Source organism: Centroberyx gerrardi, chromosome 6 (assembly GCF_048128805.1).
Source record: "Centroberyx gerrardi isolate f3 chromosome 6, fCenGer3.hap1.cur.20231027, whole genome shotgun sequence".
Taxonomy (NCBI): domain Eukaryota; kingdom Metazoa; phylum Chordata; class Actinopteri; order Beryciformes; family Berycidae; genus Centroberyx; species Centroberyx gerrardi.
In genome coordinates, this window is record NC_136002.1 from 23,955,647 (window position 1) to 23,979,471 (window position 23,825).

At 41.3% G+C, this 23,825-nt stretch overlaps 5 pseudogenes; 2 read left to right on the forward strand and 3 right to left on the reverse strand.

Annotated features, from left to right (window-relative positions):
* Positions 1-2,799: 2,799 nt before the first annotated feature.
* LOC144539380 (odorant receptor 131-2 pseudogene) lies at positions 2,800-3,768 on the reverse strand (annotated as a pseudogene).
* A 633-nt stretch (positions 3,769-4,401) lies between these two features.
* LOC139920267 (uncharacterized) lies at positions 4,402-5,871 on the forward strand (annotated as a pseudogene).
* A 4,501-nt stretch (positions 5,872-10,372) lies between these two features.
* On the reverse strand, positions 10,373-11,296 carry LOC144539418 (odorant receptor 131-2 pseudogene; annotated as a pseudogene).
* Positions 11,297-11,976: 680 nt separating this feature from the next.
* LOC144539381 (uncharacterized) lies at positions 11,977-13,449 on the forward strand (annotated as a pseudogene).
* A 4,480-nt stretch (positions 13,450-17,929) lies between these two features.
* Positions 17,930-18,853, reverse strand: LOC139931784 (odorant receptor 131-2 pseudogene; annotated as a pseudogene).
* Positions 18,854-23,825: the final 4,972 nt, after the last annotated feature.

Genomic DNA, 23,825 nt, shown 5'->3' on the forward strand with positions numbered 1-23,825 from the left:
GTCCGAGGCCCTGGGGCACTGGCCCCACTGGCCCGGTCCATAATCCAGCCTTGCCTCCAACCACCATACGTCATTGTTTGGGATCATTTTAGTGGCGTAGTTCATGGAAAACGTTCCTATGGTGTTCTGTGGGAAAACGAACCTGGGGTCACTATACAGGACTAGGCATGTGTGTAGGAGCGCAAAAACACTGAGGCAGTAAAGTCCATTACACAGCTAAAATACTGGATTTCGAAATGCAATTTGTATTTTGATGCAAAATGTCACAGTTTTGGGGCTGAGCAGACTGTCTCACATGAAAGTATCAACAGCCTGGTAAACTTCACGAAGTTGCATCTAAGGATTACATCAGCCAAAGATTTCTTTACATGACTTTAAAGTTTTAAAGTTTATTTGTCCCATGTTTTTTGCCCACCTGAAATTTAGGGATTGAAAACAAAAGATTTTTTTTCTACCATGCAAACAAAATAGTTTGTGCTTTTACTTCACACAGATTAGTGTGTTTACACTAAAAAATACAACTCTCACTGTCCTAATACGTTTGCCACTGATTGAGTTGTACTGTCTACCTCTGAGGCAGTTTCAGTGCCATGCAAAATATTTGTGAAACCTCACGATACATTTTTGACCACATCTGGCTTAATGAGGTTTGTTTCTTATTTGTTGTCAAAAAAAAATCATGGTGGCACAGGTAAGCTAGGAATAAGTAGTATAGACTATTTTGCTCTTTAATATCAGCTAATGAGGTTAAAAGTAGAGTGTGATGATAAGATATTCTAATGAGTCCCAGAAGATGATCTGCCCGGTGTTTATACATCTTGAATTTATCTAATATCTTTCTATAAACATGTGTTCGCAATCAAACTAATTGCTCAACGTGGGATATGCAGTAGAAAACACTGGTCCCCTCTTCATAACTCACATGAGATCTGTTGTTGTGCTAATGGGACTAATGATGCTAATAATCATTGCTTGTGAGCCAGTAAACACCTCACCCTGTCACAAAAACGTTAATTAGAAAAAGTTAATTATTAGTTAATTCTTTGGTCTAAAAGTTTTAAAACTCACAAGCACTCTCAAACATAAAGGCAACATGACATTTACATCAAAAGTACTTACAATCTAATGAAAACCAATTAATGAAAACAACTTGTTGTGTAAGTGGGTCACAACACTTTTGTTCTCAAGCCATATGGTATTGAAGATATAGTTAAGGGCAGTCATTGAAGACATGATAGGATAACACATAATCTTTGTTGTATGATATTTATAAATATTTTCAAAATCTAAAAAGTCACAGAAAAGTTGTATTTTTCAGTTCAAACTGTATGCAAGCTTGACTGCTCTCTCATGATGACAATTCTTTACTGAAATGTAAGATGTTGCAGGTTTTTTCCAGTGTTAAACATTAAGTGGTATTAAGCACATAGATGTCAACAAGGATGAGACACCAGTGTTTCACTCTGACACATGACTGGTGAGTATAGTGAGTTCGGGTAGCTAAATGAGTCTTGAATCAAGTTCCTCTCAGTCTTGATTTGGTTGAATCTTACCTCCCACCCTGTGCTAAACTTCTTTCTGCCCTATAATCCTGCATTAAGGCAACTATTACTGTGGCCACTAAACACATGCACACACGCACTTCCCTCTCCAGTCAGTCAGATCAGCAGTCACTCCATATCTTCCATCACAGGCTGAAAACTCCAGGAAATAGGCCTACCTCCCATCACCTCACATCACCCTCTTCCCACTGGATGTTATCCCCTTTCCACTCACTCTAATTGCTCTTAAAAAATCCTTCTCTCACTTAGTTTATTTCTTTTCCTAGCATTTCACTCTTTCATGATCATTCTATGGTCTCAGGGAGATTGTAAAGGCACTACAGGCTCTGACATTTGCACACCGTATTTTCAGCTGCTTATAATTATGGTGACCTAAAGGAATTCAAGCTGTTGTATCTGATATAAGACGCTCTGAGAGAGTGTCCACTGAATGCTTATGATGTAAAATGTAAAAATGCATGACTGCTTGTGAGGATGAGCTGCTGACTACGTTCATTCCCTCAAAACATTTTTCATATTAAGGACAATACAAAATTGTCCTCATTTCTCTAAAAGGTTTTATGTCCTGAACTCAAACTGCTCCTCCCTCACACACACACACACACACACACACACACACACACACACACACGGAGAGAGAGAGAGAGAGAGAGAGAGAGAGAGAGAGAGAGAGAGAGAGAGACTCTAGGCCTAACTACCAAGATGTCAGTGTCTGCATCTGTACATAATGACTATCTCCGTGGGCCTCTTTCAGTCATGCCAAGTGCGCACATTTCAGGTCAAAGTAAACAGATCAATGATATCCTGATCTGATATCCAGTCATCTGAAATTGAAGATGATACAGGGAAAGAAGGAGAAAAGATGCAAAGAAGGAGACAGTGCACAGCTCAGCTTAATATGTGTGAGATTATCTTTATTGTCTTTATCAGAAGCCATGTAATACTGCACTTGAGGGTAATAGTTGCATGGGATATTTATAGCAATATAATCACATTCATGCTCATAACAAGAGACGGGCTAATGTGTAAACATGTTCAGAAAAATTCAAAATGATTCTAAAACCTAACTATGAAGAAAATGAATTGTTGCAAGAGGACCTATTCAATAATTTCATTCACGTTTCAATAAAATAAGAATTTCAATAAATAAGCTATGAGCACATGTAATGACATGACAAAGTTATTTCTGTAGTAAAAGATCATAAATCTAATTTGTCAATCAAAGAAAATCTGAAGATTATTTCTTATACAAGCCAGAGAAGGCATAGTATTTCAATGCAAGAAAAAACTTTTCATCCCTGAGGCCATAAATGAGAGGACTCAGACATCTAGGAGCGAGAATAAAAGTTATGTAATCAAAGTACCTCACATTAATGAATAACATGAAATCAATCTGGAGGACAGCAGCCTCTATGAATGGGCACCACATTTGGATAAGACACAGGAGCAGCTGGAGAGCGTGCAGAACCACAGTTCGAAGCCCTTTCCTTGTTGACTTTTTATTCTCTCCTGACGCAGCTTTGGCAACTTTCATTATTTTAACATAGGAGAACACAATGGTGACGGACATGATCAAGAAGTACAACTGGTACACAGCTGACCTAACATGACCCTGCCACCTGTGAAGGATGAGCATCTCCACAGAGCAGATCCTGTACTGGGTGTAGAGGCTATAGGTGGCTGATGTAAAGAAGATGAAGAGAGTGATGAGGATGGGCATGGAGCCGAGGCTGTGGATGATGAGGATGCAGTGCAGAGCTCTGCGTGTGGTGCACAGCTCTCCATGGCGCAGCGGCACGCAGATGGCCACGTAGCGCTCCAGGGTCATCGCTGTTAAAGTAATTGGTGTGACAAAAGTGTTCACAGACGACACAAAATAGAGAATAGGGCACAACCAAACTTGCATGGGAAAACGAAAATAGCTCAAGATGAGCAGGATATTAGACAAGATTAAGAACAAGCAATCAGACAGTAGTGTATTAGCAAAGAAGATGTAGCGCATGTTTGTGCGAAAGCAGTCCTTCTTAAAAAAGGTTATGATGAGCAGAAAGTTGATGCAAAGGAAAACTGCAACCAGAACTTGTACTACAATGACCCTGTCATTGATCTGTCGCATTAAGACCTTACCACCAACTGAATGTACTGAGTTGTTATCAGCCAGTTTCTCTGTTGTAACCAAATATACAAGGGTTTTAGGCACTGCCATATTTCAGTTGGCTTTGAAGACCGAGACAAAATTCAAGACTTAAAGTACCACTATCTAAATTGTCTCTGTCAATATCATCTGAAATCCTTGCTTCAGAAAGATAAAGGTTTTGTAAAGTTCACTGCCCAGCTGCTTTGTGGTGAGCGGTTCTGAAGATGAATCTAAAGCGCATGTCGTTTGCTGAGCTCTGTGCAGTCTTCTGACAGAGAGCTGTGCCTCAAGAGTTTATAGCAGCGACTAGAGCACAGTGACAATAACACCAAATACAACTTTTCTGGCCACAATGTCGTCATCGCCACTCACTGCTAATACACCTCATAGGCCATCTATATTTAGATACATGGAGACTCAGGAGTTGGGCTCCTCCTAGTTTTCCCACAGAACTCCATAGGAGGATTATCTGAAAACTTACAACTTACATTCAATCAGGTGTGTCCAAATGTTTGACTGTTAGTGTATATGATTGGTAGGTATCAGACCGAATATTTCCCAGCTGCTGTAACTGCAGTGTGTGACTGATCCTGATCCAGTTAGGCATGTTTGGGAAGTTAAAATGCCATTTCGTACACAAAACTGGATGCTCTGGCGTAGGCATACATTTTTTAATAGCTGGTGAAGCTATAATGCTCAATATCACACAAGGTGGTGCAGCCAACACTGGCAAAACACCATGTCCCCAGCAGAATCAGAGACCTCATTGCTGACTACTACAGCAACTTCAGGATGAGAGTGTCCTCAGGAGCAGTTACTTCAGGCTGGCACAAGATCGAGATTGGGATAATCACAGGTTGTACCATCTCTGTGATCCTGTTCTCCCTGGCAATGAACATGCTCACGAAGTCGGCTGAGCCAGAATGCAGAGGGCCCAAGACAAAATCTGCTCAATGCCAGCCACCTATCAGGGCGTTTATGGATGGCCTCACAGTCACTACAGAGTCAGTCCCAGGCTGTAGATGGATCCTGCAAGGGCTCGAGAAGCTGATGGAGTGGGCCCGGATGAGGTTCAAACCAAATCTACCTGCACCGAGTTGGACGGCTGGTTGAAATCTGTGGACCGGTCTGGACTACCAGGGAAGTTTAAAGCGTGGTTGTACCAGCATGGCACATCCCAGAATCTTGTGGCCACTCCTGGTGTACGAAGTGCCTATCTCAACAGTCGAGACCTTGGAGAGGAAGATCAGTAACCACCTCAGAAAATGGCTGGACCAAGGAGCCTGAGCAGCATTGCACTCTATGGGCACAACAACAAGCTGCAACTGCCTCTCAGATCCTTGGAAGAGGAGTTCAAGGTAACAAGAGCCAGAGAAGTGTTGCAGTACAGAGAGTCAAGCGATCCAAAGGTGGCCAAAGCCGGAATTGAGGTGAGGACTGGCAGGAAGTGGAGAGCAGAGGAAGCTGTTCTGCAGGCAGAATCAAGGCTGCGTCACAACAGGCTGGTAGGAGTGGTGACTCGGGGCAGAGCTGGACTGGGATCCTTTTTCAACTCTCCACATTGACACCACCAAAGGGAAGGAGAAGCGCCGCCTAGTCCAGGAGGAAGTGAGAGCAGCAGTTGAGGAGGAGAGATGCTGCAGGATGGTGGCAATGAGGCAACAGGGTGCCTGGACGAGATGGGAGAACACACTAGAGAGGAAGGTGACCTGGGCTGAGCTGTGGAAAGCTGAGCCTCACCAGATCAAGTTCCTCATCCAGGCAGTATATGATGTGCTTCCCAGCCCATCAAACCTTCACACATGGGGCAAGGTAGAGACACCAGCCTGCCCACTGTGCTGCAACCATGGAACCCTGGAGCACATTTTGAGCTGCTACACAAAAGCACTGGGAGAGGGACGATACCGGTGGAGGTACGATCAGGTTCTGAAGGTCATCGCAGAAGCCATCAGTGCAGGAGTGGAGTGGGCCAAGCGGTCCCGCCCCTCCATGCATGCCATCGCCTTCATCAGACCCGGGGAGCACCCAAAACCCTCTGCAAAAACATCTGCAGGAATCCTGGCCTCTGCAAGGGACTGGCAGCTGTTGGTAGACCTTGAGAGGCAACTGAAGTTCCTCAACCACATTGTGACCTCCGCCTTAACCCTCCTGTTGTGTTCCGGTCGAATTTGACCGATTTACAAGTTTTCTCTCTGAAAAATGTAGTTCATTTAATCTGATTGTCATAAGGTTCCATGACTTTGTCCACACAGGGCATCTGAACACACAAAATAAATTTTGATAATTTTTGTGTGTTGGGTGTTTTATTTAACTTTTGTACACCTGTGGTGTTCCTGGTCAAAAATGACCGGTCATTAGAAATGAATGGGTGAGACTACAATTAGTGTATAAAATTGAGTTCAGGCACATGCCCATTCATCAGATGGACACACTTCCTCTCCCAGACCCCCACATGCATGTGTGTTTGAACACACACACACACACACACACACACACACACACACACACACACACACACACACACACACCTCACTCCCCTTCTTGGCTTCCATGGCAACCCCCACGGGAACCTTTCTCCAATAGAATCTTTCCCCTGCGGGAACCACACCTGTTGGCATTCTCACAAACAATCGCAACATTGTTCCAATAATATATAGAACTTTTCTCGCAGCTCTGGTATATAAAGCTTTTTTGAGGCCTTGCTCACAATTCATTCTGTGGCAGCACAATGACCAAACAATATACTGTATGTGAGGCACTTGATCTTATCTTTGATCATGACACTGGTGAGGAGGAGAGAGGCCAGGAAACTGACAGTGAAGATGCAGTAAAGTTTTCATGTGTAGTTTTGGGCCTATGTCCTTTCTTTACTAATAAAATCATACCTGTCAGTTTTGACCGGGAACACAACAGATGTTATTTTGTGCCACTATTTAAAAATTTGAAAGGGTTTCAAAACAAATGTCATTGTTAAACTTTGACCCAAAGTAGTCTGTGATAAATAGCACAATATGTTTCATCTGAGTATTTGTTATAGTCAAAATAATCCATACATTATGCTTTTTTTTTTTACTCAAAAACGAGTTGTATGAGCTCAGGTCAATGAGGCCTACAGGCCATAAATAGCAAATAGAAGTTCAAAACTTGTAATGTTCACAAGAACTTAAGTTGATAAAAAGATCTAACACAACATTAGGTGATAATATATGTATTATTATGGATTTATAATCAGCTATAATGGGCCGGTCATTTTGGACCGGGAACACAGAATGAATTAACATGAACTGAACACAACAGGAGGGTTAAGACCAGACATTGTTCTCCTGTCCGAGTCCAACAAACAAGCTGTCCCCTATATCAGATAACCAAGGGTAATGAAACTCAATTTTGGTTAGTAACTTGCTTAACTGTGTGAAGTTTTTGACCCACCAACGGATTAGCGGATTGTTTATGACTAACTTTGAGACACTCTGCCATGTCCTTAATGCATCCTCTTGCATCTCACCGTCACACATCTTTATTTAGTATAATATGGAATTAATGGATGACAAATGACTGAGTTCAAGGCCTTGGATACAGTATCAGCCAAAAATGTTTAGGGCTGGATCATGGTCCCGCGAGGCCCCTGGGCACATGTCTTTGGAGGCCCCCCCCCCCCCCCCCCCCTCGCGGTCAGCTCACACTGTATGTGCCGAGGTGTCAGGGGGCCCTAGTGGTCAGCTTGCGCTTTATGTACCAAGGGGCCCTAGTGGTCAGCTTGCACTGTATGTGGCGAGGGGCCGGGGCTGACCTAGTGGTCAGCTTGCACTGTATGTGCCGAGCGCCCTGGTGTTCAACATCCTTTGGCAGTCTCGGGCCACGGGGCCTGAGGCTTCGGAGGCCCCTGGCAGTCCGAGGCCCCGGGGCACTGGCCCCACTGGCCCGGTCCATAATCCAGCCTTGCCTCCAACCACCATACGTCATTGTTTGGGATCATTTTAGTGGCGTAGTTCATGGAAAACGTTCCTATGGTGTTCTGTGGGAAAACGAACCTGGGGTCACTATACAGGACTAGGCATGTGTGTAGGAGTGCAAAAACAGTGAGGCAGTAAAGTCCATTACACAGCTAAAATACTGGATTTCGAAATGCAATTTGTATTTTGATGCAAAATGTCACAGTTTTAGGGCTGAGCAGACTGTCTCACATGAAAGTATCAACAGCCTGGTAAACTTCACGAAGTTGCATCTAAGGATTACATCAACCAAAGATTTCTTTACATGACTCAAAAGTTTTAAAGTTTATTTGTCCTATGTTTTTTGCCCACCTGAAATTTAGGGATTGAAAACAAAAGATCTTTTTTCTACCATGCAAGCAAAATAGTTTGTGCTTTTACTTCACACAGATTAGTGTGTTTACACTAAAAAATACAACTCTCACTGTCCCAATACTTTTGCCACTGATTGAGTTGTACTGTCTACCTCTGAGGCAGTTTCAGTGCCATGCAAAATATTTGTGAAACCTCACGTTAAGTTTTTGACCATATCTGGCTTAATGAGGTTTGTTTCTTGTTTGTTCTCAAAAAAAACTCATGGTGGCACAGGTAAACTGGGAATAAGTAGTATAGACTATTTGCTCTTTAATATCAGCTAATGAGGTTAAAAGTAGAGTGTGATGATAAGAGATTCTAATGAGTCCCAGAAGATGATCTGCCTTGTGTTTATACATCTTGAATTTATCTAATATCTTTCTATAAACATGTGTTCGCAATCAAACTAATTGCTCAACGTGGGATATGCAGTAGAAAACACTGGTCCCCTCTTCATAACTCACATGAGATCTGTTGTTGTGCTAATGGGACTAATGATGCTAATAATCATTGCTTGTGAGCCAGTAAACACCTCAGCCTGTCACAAAAACGTTAATTAGAAAAAGTTAATTATTAGTTAATTCTTTGGTCTAAAAGTTTTAAAACTCAAAATCACTCTCAAACATAAAGGCAACATGACATTTACATCAAAAGTACTTACAATCTAATGAAAACCAATTAATGAAAACAACTTGTTGTGTAAGTGGGTCACAACACTTTTGTTCTCAAGCCATATGGTATTGAAGATATAGTTAAGGGCAGTCATTGAAGACATGATAGGATAACACATAATCTTTGTTGTATGATATTTATAAATATTTTCAAAATCTAAAAAGTCACAGAAAAGTTGTATTTTTCAGTTCAAACTGTATGCAAGCTTGACTGCTCTCTCATAATGACAATTCTTTACTGAAATGTAAGATGTTGCAGGTTTTTTCCAGTGTTAAACATTAAGTGGTATTAAGCGCATAGATGTCAACATGGATGAGACACCAGTGTTTCACTCTGACACATGACTGGTGAGTATAGTGAGTTCGGGTAGCTAAATGAGTCTTGAATCAAGTTCCTCTCAGTCTTGATTTGGTTGAATCTTACCTCCCACCCTGTGCTAAACCTCTTTCTGGCCTATAATCCTGCATTAAGGCAACTATTACTGCGGCCACTAAACACATGCACACACGCACTTCCCTCTCCAGTCAGTCAGATCAGCAGTCACTCCATATCTTCCATCACAGGCTGAAAACTCCAGGAAATAGGCCTACCTCCCATCACCTCACATCACCCTCTTCCCACTGGATGTTATCCCCTTTCTACTCACTTTAATTGCTCTTAAAAAATCCTTCTCTCACTTAGTTTATTTCCTTTCCTAGCATTTCACTCTTTCATGATCATTCTATGGTCTCAGGGAGATTGTAAAGGCACTACAGGCTCTGACATTTGCACACCGTATTTTCAGCTGCTTATAATTATGGTGACCTAAAGGAATTGAAGCTGTTGTATCTGATATAAGACGCTCTGAGAGAGTGTCCACTGAATGCTTATGATGTAAAATGTAAAAATGCATGACTGCTTGTGAGGATGAGCTGCTGACTACGTTCATTCCCTCAAAACATTTTTCATATTAAGGACAATACAAAATTGTCCTCATTTCTCTAAAAGGTTTTATGTCCTGAACTCAAACTGCTCCTCCCTCACACACACACACACACACACACACACACACACACGGAGAGAGAGAGAGAGAGAGAGAGAGAGAGAGAGAGAGAGAGAGACTCTAGGCCTAACTACCAAGATGTCAGTGTCTGCATCTGTACATAATGACTATCTCCGTGGGCCTCTTTCAGTCATGCCAAGTGCGCACATTTCAGGTCAAAGTAAACAGATCAATGATATCCTGATCTGATATCCAGTCATCTGAAATTGAAGATGATACAGGGAAAGAAGGAGAAAAGATGCAAAGAAGGAGACAGTGCACAGCTCAGCTTAATATGTGTGAGATTATCTTTATTGTCTTTATCAGAAGCCATGTAATACTGCACTTGAGGGTAATAGTTGCATGGGATATTTATAGCAATATAATCACATTCATGCTCATAACAAGAGACGGGCTAATGTGTAAACATGTTCAGAAAAATTCAAAATGATTCGAAAACCTAACTATGAAGAAAATGAATTGTTGCAAGAGGACCTATTCAATAATTTCATTCACGTTTCAATAAAATAAGAATTTCAATAAATAAGCTATGAGCACATGTAATGACATGACAAAGTTATTTCTGTAGTAAAAGATCATAAATCTAATTTGTCAATCAAAGAAAATCTGAAGATTATTTCTTATACAAGCCAAAGAAGGCATAGTATTTCAATGCAAGAAAAAACTTTTCATCCCTGAGGCCATAAATGAGAGGACTCAGACATCTAGGAGCGAGAATAAAAGTTATATAATCAAAGTACCTCACATTAACGAATAACATTAAATCAATCTGGAGGACAGCAGCCTCTATGAATGGGCACCACATTTGGATAAGACACAGGAGCAGCTGGAGAGTGTGCAGAACCACAGTTCGAAGCCCTTTCCTTGTTGACTTTTTATTCTCTCCTGACGCAGCTTTGGCAACTTTCATTATTTTAACATAGGAGAACACAATGGTGACAGACATGATCAAGAAGTACAACTGGTGCACAGCTGACCTAACATGACCCTGCCACCTGTGAAGGATGAGCATCTCCACAGAGCAGATCCTGTACTGGGTGTAGAGGCTATAGGTGGCTGATGTAAAGAAGATGAAGAGAGTGATGATGATGGGTATGGAGCCGAGGCTGTGGATGATGAGGATGCAGTGCAGAGCTCTGCGTGTGGTGCACAGCTCTCCGTGGCGCAGCGGCACGCAGATGGCCACGTAGCGCTCCAGGGTCATCGCTGTTAAAGTAATTGGTGTGACAAAAGTGTTCATTGACAACACAATATAGAGAATAAGACATAACCAAACTTTCATGGGAAAACGAAAATAGCTCAAGATGAGCAGGATATTAGACAAGATTAAGAACAAGCAATCAGACAGTAGTGTATTAGCAAAGAAGATGTAGCGCATGTTTGTGCGAAAGCAGTCCTTCTTAAAAAAGGTTATGATGAGCAGAAAGTTGATGCAAAGGAAAACTGCGACCAGAACTTGTACTACAATGACCCTGTCATCGATCTGTCGCATTAAGACCTTACCACCAACTGAATGTACTGAGTTGTTATCAGCCATATATTCCTCTGTTATAACCAAATACACAAGGGTTTTAGGCACTGGCACATTTCAGTTGGCTTTGAAGACCAAGACAAAATTCAAGACTTAAAGTACCATTATCTAAATTGTCTCTGTCAATATCATCTGAAATCCTTGCTTCAGAAAGATAAAGGTTTTGTAAAGTTCACTGCCCAGCTACTTTGTGGTGAGCAGTTCTGAAGATGAATCTGAAGCGCATGTCGTTTGCTGAGCTCTGTGCAGTCTTCTGACAGAGAGCTGTGTGCCTCAAGAGTTTATAGCAGCGACTAGAGCACAGTGACAATAACACTAAATATAACTTTTCTGGCCACAATGTCGTCATCGCCACTCACTGCTAATACACCTCATAGGCCATCTATATTTAGATACATGGAGACTCAGGAGTTGGGCTCCTCCTAGTTTTCCCACAGAACTCCATAGGAGGATTATCTGAAAACTTACAACTTACATTCAATCAGGTGTGTCCAAATGTTTGACTGTTAGTGTATATGATTGGTAGGTATCAGACCGAATATTTCCCAGCTGCTGTAACAGCAGTGTGTGACTGATCCTGATCCAGTTAGGCATGTTTGGGAAGTTAAAATGCCATTTCGTACACAAAACTGGATGCTCTGGCGTAGGCATACATTTTTTAATAGCTGGTGAAGCTATAATGCTCAATACCACACAAGGTGGTGCAGCCAACACTGGCAAAACACCATGTCCCCAGCAGAATCAGAGACCTCATTGCTGACTACTACAGCAACTTCAGGATGAGAGTGTCCTCAGGAGCAGTTACTTCAGGCTGGCACAAGATCGAGATTGGGATAATCACAGGTTGTACCATCTCTGTGATCCTGTTCTCCCTGGCAATGAACATGCTCACGAAGTCGGCTGAGCCAGAATGCAGAGGGCCCAAGACAAAATCTGCTCAATGCCAGCCACCTATCAGGGTGTTTATGGATGGCCTCACAGTCACTACAGAGTCAGTCCCAGGCTGTAGATGGATCCTGCAAGGGCTCGAGAAGCTGATGGAGTGGGCCCGGATGAGGTTCAAACCAAATCTACCTGCACCGAGTTGGACGGCTGGTTGAAATCTGTGGACCGGTCTGGACTACCAGGGAAGTTTAAAGCGTGGTTGTACCAGCATGGCACATCCCAGAATCTTGTGGCCACTCCTGGTGTACGAAGTGCCTATCTCAACAGTCGAGACCTTGGAGAGGAAGATCAGTAACCACCTCAGAAAATGGCTGGACCAAGGAGCCTGAGCAGCATTGCACTCTATGGGCACAACAACAAGCTGCAACTGCCTCTCAGATCCTTGGAAGAGGAGTTCAAGGTAACAAGAGCCAGAGAAGTGTTGCAGTACAGAGAGTCAAGCGATCCAAAGGTGGCCAAAGCCGGAATTGAGGTGAGGACTGGCAGGAAGTGGAGAGCAGAGGAAGCTGTTCTGCAGGCAGAATCAAGGCTGCGTCACAACAGGCTGGTAGGAGTGGTGACTCGGGGCAGAGCTGGACTGGGATCCTTTTTCAACTCCCCACATTGACACCACCAAAGGGAAGGAGAAGCGCCGCCTAGTCCAGGAGGAAGTGAGAGCAGCAGTTGAGGAGGAGAGATGCTGCAGGATGGTGGCAATGAGGCAACAGGGTGCCTGGACGAGATGGGAGAACACACTAGAGAGGAAGGTGACCTGGGCTGAGCTGTGGAAAGCTGAGCCTCACCAGATCAAGTTCCTCATCCAGGCAGTATATGATGTGCTTCACAGCCCATCAAACCTTCACACATGGGGCAAGGTAGAGACACCAGCCTGCCCACTGTGCTGCAACCATGGAACCCTGGAGCACATTTTGAGCTGCTACACAAAAGCACTGGGAGAGGGACGACACCGGTGGAGGCACGATCAGGTTCTGAAGGTCATCGCAGAAGCCATCAGTGCAGGAGTGGAGTGGGCCAAGCGGTCCCGCCCCTCCATGCATGCCATCGCCTTCATCAGACCCGGGGAGCACCCAAAACCCTCTGCAAAAACATCTGCAGGAATCCTGGCCTCTGCAAGGGACTGGCAGCTGTTGGTAGACCTTGAGAGGCAACTGAAGTTCCTCAACCACATTGTGACCTCCGCCTTAACCCTCCTGTTGTGTTCCGGTCGAATTTGACCGATTTACAAGTTTTCTCTCTGAAAAATGTAGTTCATTTAATCTGATTGTCATAAGGTTCCATGACTTTGTCCACACAGGGCATCTGAACACACAAAATAAATTTTGATAATTTTCATTAAATTTTGTGTGTTTTATTTAACTTTTGTACACCTGTGGTGTTCCCGGTCAAAAATGACCGGTCATTAGAAATGAATGGGTGAGACTACAATTAGTGTATAAAATTGAGTTCAGGCACATGCCCATTCATCAGATGGACACACTTCCTCTCCCAGACCCCCACATGCATGTGTGTTTGAACACACACACACACACACACACACACACACACACACACCTCACTCCCCTTCTTGGCTTCCATGGCAACCCCCACGGGAACCTTTCTCCAATAGAATCTTTCCCTCGCGGGAACCACACCTGTTGGCATTCTCACAAACAATCGCAACATTGTTCCAATAATATATAGAACTTTTCTCGCAGCTCTGGTATATAAAGCTTTTTTGAGGCCTTGCTCACAATTCATTCTGTGGCAGCACAATGACCAAACAATATACTGTATGTGAGGCTCTTGATCTTATCTTTGATCATGACACTGGTGAGGAGGAGAGAGGCCAGGAAACTGACAGTGAAGATGCAGTAAAGTTTTCATGTGTAGTTTTGGGCCTATGTCCTTTCTTTACTAATAAAATCATACCTGTCAGTTTTGACCGGGAACACAACAGATGTTATTTTGTGCCACTATTTAAAAATTTGAAAGGGTTTCAAAACAAATGTCATTGTTAAACTTTGACCCAAAGTAGTCTGTGATAAATAGCACAATATGTTTCATCTGAGTATTTGTTATAGTCAAAATAATCCATACATTATGCTTTTTTTTTACTCAAAAACGAGTTGTATGAGCTCAGGTCAATGAGGCCTACAGGCCATAAATAGCAAATAGAAGTTCAAAACTTGTAATGTTTACAAGAACTTAAGTTGATAAAAAGATCTAACACAACATTAGGTGATAATATATGTATTATTATGGATTTATAATCAGCTATAATGGGCCGGTCATTTTGGACCGGGAACACAGAATGAATTAACATGAAATGAACACAACAGGAGGGTTAAGACCAAACATTGTTCTCCTGTCCGAGTCCAACAAACAAGCTGTCCCCTATATCAGATAACCAAGGGTAATGAAACTCAATTTTGGTTAGTAACTTGCTTAACTGTGTGAAGTTTTTGACCCACCAACGGATTAGCGGATTGTTTATGACTAACTTTGAGACACTCTGCCATGTCCTTAATGCATCCTCTTGCATCTCACCGTCACACATCTTTATTTAGTATAATATGGAATTAATGGATGACAAATGACTGAGTTCAAGGCCTTGGATACAGTATCAGCCAAAAATGTTTAGGGCTGGATCATGGTCCCACGAGGCCCCTGGGCACATGTCTTTGGAGGCCCCTCCCCCCCTCGCGGTCAGCTCACACTGTATGTGCCGAGGTGTCAGGGGGCCCTAGTGGTCAGCTTGCGCTTTATGTACCAAGGGGCCCTAGTGGTCAGCTTGCACTGTATGTGGCGAGGGGCCGGGGCTGACCTAGTGCTCAGCTTGCACTGTATGTGCCGAGCGCCCTGGTGTTCAACATCCTTTGGCAGTCTCGGGCCACGGGGCCTGAGGCTTCGGAGGCCCCTGGCAGTCCGAGGCCCCGGGGCACTGGCCCCACTGGCCCGGTCCATAATCCAGCCTTGCCTCCAACCACCATACGTCATTGTTTGGGATCATTTTAGTGGCGTAGTTCATGGAAAACGTTCCTATGGTGTTCTGTGGGAAAACGAACCTGGGGTCACTATACAGGACTAGGCATGTGTGTAGGAGCGCAAAAACAGTGAGGCAGTAAAGTCCATTACACAGCTAAAATACTGGATTTCGAAATGCAATTTGTATTTTGATGCAAAATGTCACAGTTTTAGGGCTGAGCAGACTGTCTCACATGAAAGTATCAACAGCCTGGTAAACTTCACGAAGTTGCATCTAAGGATTACATCAACCAAAGATTTCTTTACATGACTCAAAAGTTTTAAAGTTTATTTGTCCCATGTTTTTTGCCCACCTGAAATTTAGGGATTGAAAACAAAAGATTTTTTTTCTACCATGCAAGCAAAATAGTTTGTGCTTTTACTTCACACAGATTAGTGTGTTTACACTAAAAAATACAACTCTCACTGTCCCAATACTTTTGCCACTGATTGAGTTGTACTGTCTACCTCTGAGGCAGTTTCAGTGCCATGCAAAATATTTGTGAAACCTCACGATACATTTTTGACCGCATCTGGTTTAATGAGGTTTGTTTCTTGTTTGTTGTCAAAAAAAACTCATGGTGGCACAGGTAAGCTGGGAATAAGTAGTATAGACTATTTTGCTCTTTAATATCAGCTAATGAGGTTAAAAGTAGAGTGTGATGATAAGATATTCTAATGAGTCCCAGAAGATGATCTGCCTTGTGTTTATACATCTTGAATTTATCTAATATCTTTCTATAAACATGTGTTCGCAATCAAACTAATTGCTCAACGTGGGATATGCAGTGGAAAACACTGGTCCCCTCTTCATAACTCACATGAGATCTGCTGTTGTGCTAATGGGACTAATGATGCTAATAATCATTGCTTGTGAGCCAGTAAACACCTCAGCCTGTCACAAAAACGTTAATTAGAAAAAGTTAATTATTAGTTAATTCTTTGGTCTAAAAGTTTTAAAACTCACAAGCACTCTCAAACATAAAGGCAACATGACATTTACATCAAAAGTACTTACAATCTAATGAAAACCAATTAATGAAAACAACTTGTTGTGTAAGTGGGTCACAACACTTTTGTTCTCAAGCCATATGGTATTGAAGATATAGTTAAGGGCAGTCATTGAAGACATGATAGGATAACACATAATCTTTGTTGTATGATATTTATAAATATTTTCAAAATCTAAAAAGTCACAGAAAAGTTGTATTTTTCAGTTCAAACTGTATGCAAGCTTGACTGCTCTCTCATGATGACAATTCTTTACTGAAATGTAAGATGTTGCAGGTTTTTTCCAGTGTTAAACATTAAGTGGTATTAAGCACATAGATGTCAACAAGGATGAGACACCAGTGTTTCACTCTGACACATGACTGGTGAGTATAGTGAGTTCGGGTAGCTAAATGAGTCTTGAATCAAGTTCCTCTCAGTCTTGATTTGGTTGAATCTTACCTCCCACCCTGTGCTAAACTTCTTTCTGCCCTATAATCCTGCATTAAGGCAACTATTACTGTGGCCACTAAACACATGCACACACGCACTTCCCTCTCCAGTCAGTCAGATCAGCAGTCACTCCATATCTTCCATCACAGGCTGAAAACTCCAGGAAATAGGCCTACCTCCCATCACCTCACATCACCCTCTTCCCACTGGATGTTATCCCCTTTCCACTCACTCTAATTGCTCTTAAAAAATCCTTCTCTCACTTAGTTTATTTCTTTTCCTAGCATTTCACTCTTTCATGATCATTCTATGGTCACAGGGAGATTGTAAAGGCACTACAGGCTCTGACATTTGCACACCGTATTTTCAGCTGCTTATAATTATGGTGACCTAAAGGAATTGAAGCTGTTGTATCTGATATAAGACGCTCTGAGAGAGTGTCCGCTGAATGCTTATGATGTAAAATGTAAAAATGCATGACTGCTTGTGAGGATGATCTGCTGACTACGTTCATTCCCTCAAAACATTTTTCATATTAAGGACAATACAAAATTGTCCTCATTTCTCTAAAAGGTTTTATGTCCTGAACTCAAACTGGTCCTCCCTCACACACACACACACACACACACACACACACACACACACACACACACACGAGAGAGAGAGAGATAGAGAGAGAGAGAGACTCTAGGCCTAACTACCAAGATGTCAGTGTCTGCATCTGTACATAATGACCATAATGATCTCCATGGGCCTCTTTCGGTCATGCCAAGTGTGCACATTTCAGGTCAAAGTAAACAGATCAATGATATCCTGATCTGATATCCAGTCATCTGAAATTGAAAATAATGCCGGGAAAGAAGGAGAAAAGATGCAAAGAAGGAGACAGTGCACAGCTCAGCTTAATATGTGTGAGATTATCTTTTTTGTCTTTATCAGAAGCCATGTAATATTGCACTTGAGGGTAATAGTTGCATGGGATATTTATAGCAATATAGTCACATTCATGCTCATAACAAGAGACGGGCTAATGTGTAAACATGTTCAGAAAAATTCAAAATGATTCGAAAACCTAACTATGAAGAAAATGAATTGTTGCAAGAGGACCTATTCAATAATTTCATTCACATGTTTCAATAAAATAAGAATTTCAATAAATAAGCTATGAGCACATGTAATGACAAGATAAAGTTATTTCTGTAGCAAAAGATCATAAATTTAATTTGCCAATCAAAGAAAATCTGAAGTTTATTTCTTATACAAGCCAAAGAAGGCATAGTATTTCAATGCAAGAAAAAACTTTTCATCCCTGAGGCCATAAATGAGAGGACTCAGACATCTAGGAGCGAGAATAAAAGTTATGTAATCAAAGTACCTCACATTAATGAATAACATGAAATCAATCTGGAGGACAGCAGCCTCTATGAATGGGCACCACATTTCGATAAGACACAGGAGCAGCTGGAGAGCGTGCAGAACCACAGTTCGAAGCCCTTTCCTTGTTGACTTTTTATTCTCTCCTGACGCAGCTTTGGCAACTTTCATTATTTTAACATAGGAGAACACAATGGTGATGGACATGATCAAGAAGTACAACTGGTACACAGCTGACCTAACATGACCCTGCCACCTGTGAAGGATGAGCATCTCCACAGAGCAGATCCTGTACTGGGTGTAGAGGCTATAGGTGGCTGATGTAAAGAAGATGAAGAGAGTGATGAGGATGGGCATGGAGCCGAGGCTGTGGATGATGAGGATGCAGTGCAGAGCTCTGCGTGTGGTGCACAGCTCTCCATGGCGCAGCGGCACGCAGATGGCCACGTAGCGCTCCAGGGTCATCGCTGTTAAAGTAATTGGTGCGACAAAAGTGCTCACAGACGACACAATATAAAGAATAAGACATAACCAAACTTGCATGGGAAAATGAAAATAGTTCAAGATGAGCAGAATATTAGACAAGATTAAGAACAAGCAATCAGACAGTAGTGTATTAGCAAAGAAGATGTAGCGCATGTTTGTGCGAAAGCAGTCCTTCTTAAAAAAGGTTATGATGAGCAGAAAGTTGATGCAAAGGAAAACTGCAACCAGAACCTGTACTACAATGACCCTGTCATTGATCTGTCGCATTAAGACCTTACCACCAACTGAATGTACTGAGTTGTTATCAGCCATATATCCCTCTGTTGTAACCAAATACACAAGGGTTTTAGGCACTGGCACATTTCAGTTGGCTTTGAAGACTGAGACAAAATTCAAGACTTAAAGTACCATTATCTAAATTGTCTCTGTCAATATCATCTGAAATCCTTGCTTCAGAAAGATAAAGGTTTTGTAAAGTTCACTGCCCTGCTGCTTTGTGGTGAGCAGTTCTGAAGATGAATCTAAAGCGCATGTCGTTTGCTGAGCTCTGTGCAGTCTTCTGACAGAGAGCTGTGCCTCAAGAGTTTATAGCAGCGACTAGAGCACAGTGACAATAACACCAAATACAACTTTTCTGGCCACAATGTCGTCATCGCCACTCACTGCTAATACACCTCATAGGCCATCTATATTTAGATACATGGAGACTCAGGAGTTGGGCTCCTCCTAGTTTTCCCACAGAACTCCATAGGAGGATTATCTGAAAACTAATGTACTACTAAAGCTATCCATAACACTGAGGTATGGTAGTAGGAGGGCAAGTTTTTGGCTGATACAATATCCAAAGCCTATATCGTGTTTATAGTCTCTATATGCATCCCAAACATGCAAGTAACCAGCATGACACGTATAAACAGACAAACACTACCAGTCAAAAGTTTGGACACACCACTGTTTTCCACATGTTAGAATAATAGTAAAGACATCAAAACTATGAAATAACACAAATGGAATTATGCAGTGCAAAAGTGTTACACAAATCAAAACTATCTTATATTTTAGATTCTTTAAAGTAGCTGCCCTTTGCCTTGTTGGAAAGGCAAAGGCTTTGGAAAGAAATTCATACATAGGATCAACTTCACTATTTTTGACTAAGAAACGAATTTCAAGCATTTAAGCATAAGCCAAATGGCTTTAAGAAAATTATTATTTTTTTTACATTCAATCAGGTGTGTCCAAATGTTTGACTGGTAGTGTATATGATTGGTAGATATCTATATAATATTTCACAGCCGCTGTAACTGCAGTGTGTGATTGATCCTGGTTCAGTTAGGCATGTTTGGGAAGTTAAAATGCCATTTCGTAACACAAAACTGGATGCTCTGGCGTAGGCATAAATTTTTTAATAGCCGGTGAAGCTATAATGTATATACTCTATGTTAGTTATAGAGGTATGAATATTAAAAGAAAAAATCACACGACTTCAACCAGTTTCAAAACAAAGATGCAATGTAATAACCAGAGGTAGGGACTTGAGTCACTTGACTTGGACTCGAGTCACAGTTGTAATTGCTTGAGACTTGTCTTGATGTATGAAGAGAAGACTTGAGACTTGACTTGACGTGTTCTGGTGACTTGGGACTTGGCTTTGACTTGTACTTTGATGACTTGAAAAGGTTTCTAAAGTCTTGACAAAAGATCTTGTGTGATGAGATTTGTTCCAGCAGACGACTGAATTTAAATTCTGTTTTCTGAATTTGTATGGAATGATTGAATTTATTGAAGTTGAAACTGATTATAGAAATCAAACTCATGATGCTCTTACCAAGTTTTTATCCTATTAAAACCATATTGCATTGAAAAGTCCTAGATATTTAGTTTTCTTCAAGATATTAAATTGATACTGGACTCTTGATTTGTTCTGACTTGACTTGCTCTCAAGACTTGAGACTGACTTGGGACTCGAGTGAAGCTGACTTGGTCACACCTCTGGTAATAACTTTCTGATTGGTATTTGAAGAATGAAAACTGAATGCTCATTTTCAGGGGCCACAGTGTGACGTAACTGTCAGACATAAAGTTTGCCTGCAGAAATTAGTGTGTGATATGCAGCACAGATTCATAGCATGTATTTTCCCATATGACTATTAGTGTACATAAGAAAAAGGGCTCAGATCTAAAGCAAATGGGTGTGCCGAGTTTCAGCAAAGTTTGATTTTTTTTTATGTAAATGCCAAACAAAGCATTATCATGTTGTAAAACTTGACTGCACAACTGCACCAGACTGGATCATACTGCTCCTGTGTGTGCCAGTTTGTTTTGCACATATATTTTGGACTTGAGTCAATGTTGGGCCTGAGCGCTCGCCAAACGGCCGACAGTCAACTCAGAGACATCAGGAGGGAATATCACATTGACAGTGGCATTTTGCAGCCTTGACTTGTTTTTGTCCATGCAGATTCAGACCTTGCAATGATAATGATGATGATAATTAGACAATTGCGTGTGCTTTTCTGTGGCTAATGAACTCCTGTGAAAAGATAAATATTTAAGAGACTGCACTGTTGATTTAGGCTCTGAATGGAGACAATAGTTGAATACATTTTTAATAGTTGGAAAACAAATGATACAATTAAAGATAAACAAATAAAGATTGTATTTATTCTTTTCCACTTGGATGTTAAAAACTTCTAGGTCCCAATTCCTAATTCTCCTAATGAAAACTCAGTTTTGGATAGTAACTTGCTTAATAAATGTGTGAAGTTTTTGAACCACCAACATCCTCTTGCATCTCACCGTCACACATCTGTATTTGGTATAATATGGAATTAATGGATGACAAATGACTGAGTTCAAGGCCTTGGATACAGTATCAGCCAAAAATGTTTGCCCTCCAACCACCATACGTCATTGTATGGGATCATTTTTAGCTGTGCAGTTCATGGAAAACGTTCCTATGGTGTTCTGTGGGAAAACGAACCTGGAGGAGGCAGCTGAGGTCACTGTATACAGGACTAGACGTGTGTAGGAGCGCAAAAACACTGAGTCAGTGAAGTCCATTACACAGCACAGCTGGATTTCGAAATGCAATTTGTATTTTGATGCTAAATGTCACAGTTTTAGGGCTGATCAGACTGTCTCACATGAAGGTAGGCTATCAACAGCCTGGTAAACATTGGCCCACCTGAAATTTAGGGAGTGAAAACAAAAGATTTTTTTCTACCATGCAAGCAAAATAGTTTGTGCTTTTACTTCACACAGATTAGTGTGTTTACACTAAAAAATACAACTCTCACTGTCCCAATACTTTTGCCACTGATTGAGTTGTACTGTCTACCTCTGAGGCAGTTTCAGTGCCATGCAAAATATGTGTGAAACCTCACGATAAGTTTTTGACCATATCTGGCTTAATGAGGTTTGTTTCTTGTTTGTTCTCAAAAACAACTGCAACTCATGGTGGCACAGGTAAGCTGGGAATAAGTAGTATAGACTATTTGCTCTTTAATATCAGCTAATGAGGTTAAAAGTAGAGTGTGATGATAAGAGGTTCTAATGAGTCCCAGAAGATGATCTGCCTGGTGGTTATACATCTTGAATTGATCTAATATCTTTCTATAAACATGTGTTCGCAATCAAACTAATTGCTCAACGTGGGATATGCAGTAGAAAACACTGGTTCCCTCTTCATAACTCACATGAGATCTGTTGGGCTAATGGCACTAATGATGCTAATAATCGTTGCTTGTGAGCCAGTGAACATCTCTGTCACAAAAAGTTAATTAGAAAAAGTTAATTATTAGGTAATTCTTTGGTCTAAAAGTTTTAAAACCCAAAAGCACTCTCAAACATAAAGGCAATGTGACATTTACATCAAAATACTTAAAATCTAATAAAAGCAATTAATGAAAACAACTTGTGTACACAGGTGCTCTATCATTTCCAGTCACATTGACCCCTCAAACCATTTTGAGTTTAATACACTGTTGGAAAGAGGAGAATTTAAGCTTTCTGGTGATATCAAAATTATCTTTGTACTCCAAAGATTGAGTGAGATGCACCCCTTGATGTCTTGACTGTTTCCAAACTATGTTTTTGAGAAAAAGGGCCTCAAAGTTTGAAGTCAATTCTGAGACATTTATTCAAATAAAGAAATCATTCAAACATAACATAACATAACATACTAACATTACATTTGCAGTCTTGAGTGCCCATACATACACAGACACGTGCACACACACACACACACACACACACACACACTCTCTCTCTCTCAAGCAGATATGCATGTGTGCACGTACACACACACACACACACACACACACACACAGAGGTTGAGATGCCTGACAACTACGTTTTCCCGAGGATGAAACAATAATTTTGATTAGACAATAAAGTGAACGATGGTCAACCTGTTACTATGCAGATGTTCATTCATAATTTTAAGGGACACATAGTAAGGGAGAGAGGGACGGGGAGAAGTGTTGCCAGGTTCTTAGCGACAAAACCCTCCCAGTGCCAATTAAACCCAACCCATAAACAGCCCAATGATCAACGAAACTAGTCCAAAATAACAAACCAATAACAAAACTCCACAATACAACCCTGACAAACTTTATAAACAGCGTTTTAAGTCCTACAGTATTTATAACATTTCCAAGTACATTAAAAACCGTGAACCTGGCAACATGAGGAATGCGAGCTTTGTTGACAAACTAAGCTAGTAGTTCTGCTTGTCACCCTACCTTTATAAGCTTCAAAACTATATTTAGCGTTTGAATTTCACAATAATCTTTACACAGAATGAAAGGCTTTATTTTATTAAAATCTGATGAAACCCCAAAACAGCCCAAAATCGATCTTTTCTCATAAAATCCCGTTTATCCACAAATGCCGTTGCGACTTCCGACTGAAAATGATAGAACGCGTCACATATAGTTAAGGGCGGCCATTGAAGACATGGTGACACATAATCTTTGCTGCATGATATTAATACATATTTTTGAAACTTAAAAAGTAACAGAAGAGTTGTACTTTTCAGTTCAAACTGTATGCATGCCTGACTGCTCTCTAATGATGGCAATTCTTAACTGAAATGTAAGATGTTGCAGCTTTTTCCCAGGGTTAAAATTGATTGTCTAAAGGGTGTCCACATGGATGAGACCCCAGTGTTTCTCTCTGACACACGACTGGTGAGTATAGTGAGTTTGGGTAAATGAGTCTTGAATCAAGTTCCTCTCAGTGTTGAGTTGGTTGCATCAAGGCAACTATTACTGTGGCCACTAAA